Here is a 6000-nt window from a genome sequence, read left to right as displayed (position 1 = left end):
CTTTTAAAATAAAGATGTATGTTATGTGGTAATGTCTCATTTTATAAAAGTTTTGTCTTTCAATTCTAAAAATCTCTCACTTTCTCTGTAAATACACACATACACCCCTTGTGCAGCCATGCAGTTACAAAGTCAATACAAATGCTAGTTCAGTTAATGCATCGGTAGGTATCGTTCTGTGCTGCAGAAGCTGAGGCTTGTAATGTAACTGAACAAAATCACCAGGATGCTGCTTTGTAGGTCAGTTTGAAGCAGTAATTGCAGTGTGAGTTGAAACAACTATTTGTTTTGCTCCATTTCATCAAGGAAGGGAGAGTTGTTTTAAGATGGCGATATTAATGCACTAGATGACCAAACAAGTATCATTACCTAGAGTGTTTGTTCACATTTGTATTCTTCATACAAGTTCAAGTGAAAGGTGAACCAGGGCTGCAGACAAACTTTTTTGGAGCTGATGGCTCTTGGACGAGAAGTATTGGTCGTCAAATCAAATTGTTGGGTGCCATGTTAGAAGCAAGTTGGTTGCTACCATATTCAGCTACTTAAAATCCAACAAGTTGTTATGACACTAAAATGATACTAAAACATGAACTTAGTTTGTACTCGCTTTTATATTGTACCGTTCTGCTGAGTGAGGCAATAAATACAGAATCTGGGCTCCTAAAGACAGATGAAATACTTTATTTAGGCACCCTACGATTTGACTAGCGAAAGACAAAACTGGTTTATTGTAGTTCACAAAGAAAACATTTTCAGCTTGCTACAGTAACATTTTCTCTGATTCATGTTCTTTTTGCTGTGTTTCAGCCTTTTGTTATAATTCTTGTTTTGCCAATGGCACCTAACCCCAAAAAGACAGTTGCCAAATAACTGCCTGTCCTGTTTTCAACCATTTCCGTCACAGCCTGGAGCCCTGTGAACACTTCTAAATGTTCTTCTAGAACATGTACAGTGACAGCTTGGACTCTTCAGAACAAAGATACAAGTCTTGAAATGCAAAAACAACAGCGTGATCATAAGAACTTGAAATAATCTCACCCAGTTTATATGTAAAAATAAAATCAGCAGCTGTATTAATTATTTCCATCTTCTAGAATAAGTGACTCATTTTTATAAAGTCAGGCCAGTTCAAGGTCCTGGCTACCTACAGAATTATTTCATTGAAGCGTATTTTATGGTTGCTTACGTTTTGCAGCGTCAAAGGTCAAAAGCCAGGGTGTGCAGTAATTAAAGACATTGAGACGTAAGAAACCTTTAAGCCAATACTTTGTCTGGAACACTATTAACAGTGACACTTGGATATCTCATGTTTCCACCAAAGCAAATATGGTTTAATTATGTTTACTGCCATTATTAACACACTCTTTGATAAGCATGTTATTTCCAATATCGTGCTAGCACATGACCTGACCAGTCATATGCTGTGGTGATGAATAGTCATTAGGAGTGAGCTGCTTAAATGATTCCAAATACTGAACTAAAAAAACAACTTTAGGATAGAGGCTTCTGAATGTTTAAGAAACTTAATAAAAAATCTCTGCTTTTTTACTGTTTTTGTATTTTGCTGAAATTCACTTTTCTGAATTACTCACTGTGTCTAGTGAATATTCTAAAAAACATATTCTTTAAAAAAAAAAAAACACAAAAACAAAAAATAGACCTTACATTGAGCAGATTTCCCTATAAGGCCAAAGGGAATATTCTGTACCTTTTTTGAATTTTTAGGCTGCCAGGTTCTCAGTATTCTGTCAAGCCAATGGGTGATGATCCCAAACTCTCATTAAGTAGAAGTGAGAAATTTAACATATTGGTGAAGATATTTTATCCACAGGCTAAAATTAACAATTTACAGTTTGATGGCAAAGAGTTTTTTTTGTTTTTTTAACTTCCATAATATTTAGACTGATGACCATGTGTTATTGGAAAGTTAAAAGCACTATTTTTAACAGCAGGATAGTTGAATGCTTATAAGTCATGTATACACAAGGTCTTTCCTTTGCGCTTGTTCATGTGAAATGCCCTTCATGTTAACAGACGTAACAAGAAATATATTGCCCTATTTTTATCAGCCAATGGTGTTTCATTTAAATAACATTTTATTGGGTAGAAGTTGTGGGGCCAGTTTGATCTGCTTGGCATATTACTGTAGATGCCCACTTTGATTTACAATGACATCCACAAGCAAGAAGCAACAGCAACTGTTGTGTGTGTGTATGTATATGTGTATATATATATATATATATATATATAGAGAGAGAGAGAGAGAGAGAGAGAGAGAGAGAGAGAGAGAGAGAGAGAGAGAGAGAGAGAGAGATACACACACAGTGCCTATAGGAAGTATTAACCCCCTTGGATGTTTTCACACTTTCAATGTGTGAAAAAATAGGGGGGAGGGGGTTAAAAACAAATCAATTAAAAATATAAACCTGAAACGTCTTCATTAGATAAGTATTCACCCCCTTTGCTATGACACTCCTAAACAAGCTCAGGTGCAACCAATTGCCTTCAGAATTCACACAGTAAGTTAAATGGAGTCAACCTGTGTGCAATAAAAGTCGTTCCCATGATTTCAGATTAAGTACACCTGCCTCTGTAAGGTCCCACAGTTGGGTGGTGCATTCGCAGCAAAGATACTACCGTGAACACCAAGGAGCTTTCAAAACAACTCCGGAATAAAGTTATGGAAAGGCATAGATCGGGGGAGGGGTATAAAAAGATTTCAAAGGCACTTGGAGCACAGTCGAGTCGATCATTAAGAAGTGGAAGGTATACAGCACTACCCAGCATCGGCTTAGAGCAGGCCTTCCTCCCAAACTGAGCAGCCGGGTAAGAAGGGCATTGGTCAGAGAAGCCACCAAGAGGCCAATGACAACTCGGAAAGACGTACAGTGTTCAATGGCTGAGATGGGAGAAACTGTCCATGTGTCAACAATAGCTGAGGTACTCCACAAATTTGGCCTGTATGGAAGAGTGGCAAGAAGAAAGCAGTTTCTGAAAAAAGCCGATGTAAAACCCACTTGGAATTTGCAAAAAGACTCTTGAAAAGATGTGGCAAAACATTCTGTGGTCCGGTGAAACAAACCCTGGAGCTATTTGGCCTAAATGCAAAGTGTTATGTCTGGCGCAAACCCAACACAGCACATCACCCAGGTAACACCATCCCTACTGTGAAGTGTGTTGGTGGCAGCATCATGCTATGGGGATGCTTTTCAGGGTAGATGGCAAAATGGATGGAGCTAAATACAGGAAAACCTGCTAAAAAGACCTAAGACTGGACAGAGATTCACCTTTCAGCAGGACAATGACCCCAAGCACACAGCCAAAGTGACACTGGAGTCGCTTAAAAACAAGAAAGTGAATGTCCTAGAGTAGCCCAGTCAAAGCCCGAACTTGAATCCGATTGAGAATCTGTGGCAAGACTTGAAGAATGCAGTCTACCAATGATCCCCATCCAACTTGACAGAGCTTGAACAATTTTGCCAAGAAGAATGGGCGAATATTGCATGATCCAGATGTGCAACAAGGGGTGGCACGGTGGCGTGGTGGTTAGCGCTGCTCCCTCACAGCGCCAGGGTCCTGGGTTCGATTCTGGCCTAGGGGTCTGTGTCTGTGTGGAGTTTGCATGTTTTCCCCGTGTTCACATGGGTTTTCTCCAGGTACTCCAGTTTCCTCCCACAAAGACATGCTGTTCAGGTTGATTGGTCACTCTAAATTGCCTTGTGTGTGTGTGTGGTGTTCCGTCTAGGGTGTAGTCCTGCCTTGCACCCTGTGTCTGCCGGGTTAGGCTCCGGTTCACCGCGACCCTGTAAAGGATTAATCGGTTAATGATAAAGGATGGATGGATGTTGTTTCACGATAAAAATTCTCTTGCCTCTTCAAAGTGTTGAGTAGGTTGTATAAATCAAAGAAATAAAAATCCCATTTAAATGCATCAAGATTTCAGGTTATATATATATATATATATATATATATATATATATATATATATATATATATATATATATATATATATATAAAATCACAGTGCTTATACAAAGTCTACACCCCCTTTCAAAATTGTTGCCTTATAGCCTGAAATTAAAATGCATTAATATAGTGTTTTTTTTTTTCATTTATCTACACATCCTACCCCATAATTTTCAAGTGAAAAAAATATTCTAGAAATTTGTAGAAAATGAATTAAAAATAAAAACTGAAATAGCTTGGTTGGATAGGTGTCCACCCCCCTTTGTAATAGCAATCCTACATTAGCTCAGATGTAACCAATCGTCTTCAAAATCACACACCAAGTTAAGTGGACTTGGGTTAAATTGTAGTGATTCACATGATTTCAGGATAAATTCAGCAGTTCTTGTGGGTTCCCTCTGCTGGGTAGTGAATTTCAAAGCAAAGACTCAACCATGAGCACCAAGGCGCTTTCAAAAGAACTCCGGGACCAAGTTGTTGAAAGGCACAGATCAGCGGAGGGTATAAAAAAATATCAAAGGCCTTGAATATCCCTTAGAGCATGGTCAAGACAATTATTAAGAAGTGGAAGGTGTATGGCACCACCAAGACCCTGCCTAGATCAGGCTGTCCCTCCAAACTGGATGACCGAGCAAGGAGGAGACTGTGCAAGAGCCACAGGCTTTTATGGCGAAGACTGGTCAAAGTGTGCATGTGACAACAATATCCAAAGCTCTCCACAGATCTGGCCTGTATGGTAGGGTGGCAAGAGGGAAGCCATTACTCAAGAAAGCCCATCTTGAATCCCATTTGAAGTATGCAAAAAACACTCGTCTGACTAAACTAAAATTGAACATTTTGGCCTAATGCAAAGCGTTATGTTTGGTGCAAACCCAACACAGCTCATCACCCAAAGAACACCATCCCTACTGTGAAGCATGGTGGTGGCAGCATCATGTTATGGAGCTGTTTCTCATCGGCAGGGACTGGGACACTTGTTAGGATAGAAGGGAAAATGAATGGAGCAACGTACAGAGAAGTCCTTGAGGAAAACCTGCTGCCCTCTGCAAGAAAGTTGAAACTGGGACAGAAGTTCACCTTTCAGAATGACAACGACCCAAAGCACACCGCCAAAGCTACACTGGAGCGCCTGAGGAGCAAAAAGGAAAATGTCCTTGAGTGGCCCAGTTAGAGCCCTGACCTAAATCCAATTGAAAATTTGTGACATGACTTGAAGATTGCTGTCCATCAGCGCTCCCCAAGGAACTTGACAGAGCTTGAACAGTTTTGTAAAGAAGAATGGTCAAATATTGCCAAATCTAGGTGTGCAAAGTTGGTAGAGACCTATCCCAACAGACTCAGCTCTAATTGCTGCCAAATGTGCGTCCACCAAGTATTAACTCAGGGGGGTGGAAACTTATCCAATTATGATCTTTCAGTTTTGTATTTTTAATATATAATTTTTTTCTCAATAAAAATAAACACAGTAAACAGTGTGGAATATTGTGTGTAGATAAGCTCATTTACCTCATCATCAGAGCTAAAATAGATTGAACTATTGCCCTGACATCCTTACACCACCAGGCAATAGTATCCGTCTGTCATGCGATTGGTTTACATCACTATCAGTCCCGCCCGTTTTCAAAGGAACACCCTCCTCCCCTGCACTCACAACAAGAGGAAATTGATGGACTATGCAGCAGTCAGCAAGCCGTATGGAGAGCTAGCTGCCAAAAAATCGTTAACTACTGCATGCAGTATGAACTTCAAAAAACATTTTCTGTTATTTATTAATGTTATTCATGTAATTACTTATGCTGTATCTGCTATATTATACCAAATATATAAAGTCATATTTACTATCCAACGGTGCCTCACTTATTTTCTGCACACTCAGCCATAGTGGAAAATTAAATGCTCCTCAGGAAGACTATGGTTACCTCCAGGGTGCAATGCAATTATAGCCCCCTGTCAGTAACGATAGTCTTCCCTGTGGTCAGTAATTTTCCAGTGTTGCCCACCAATATTTACTGTATTCGGGAATTGCCCTCTGAC

The 6000-nt window shown here is 39.6% G+C and overlaps 1 protein-coding gene across 1 annotated transcript in view; it reads left to right on the top strand.

Moving 5' to 3' along the window:
• LOC121314930 (V-type proton ATPase subunit C 1-A) overlaps positions 1–6000 on the top strand; it is a 31437-nt gene that overhangs the window by 5096 nt on the left and 20341 nt on the right. The gene's annotated exons all lie outside the window — the stretch shown is intronic.

This window comes from Polyodon spathula, chromosome 4 (genome assembly GCF_017654505.1).
Source record: "Polyodon spathula isolate WHYD16114869_AA chromosome 4, ASM1765450v1, whole genome shotgun sequence".
NCBI lineage: Eukaryota > Metazoa > Chordata > Actinopteri > Acipenseriformes > Polyodontidae > Polyodon > Polyodon spathula.
The sequence above is the reverse complement of the archived record's forward strand: the minus strand, read 5'-3'. Positions and strand labels throughout refer to the sequence as shown.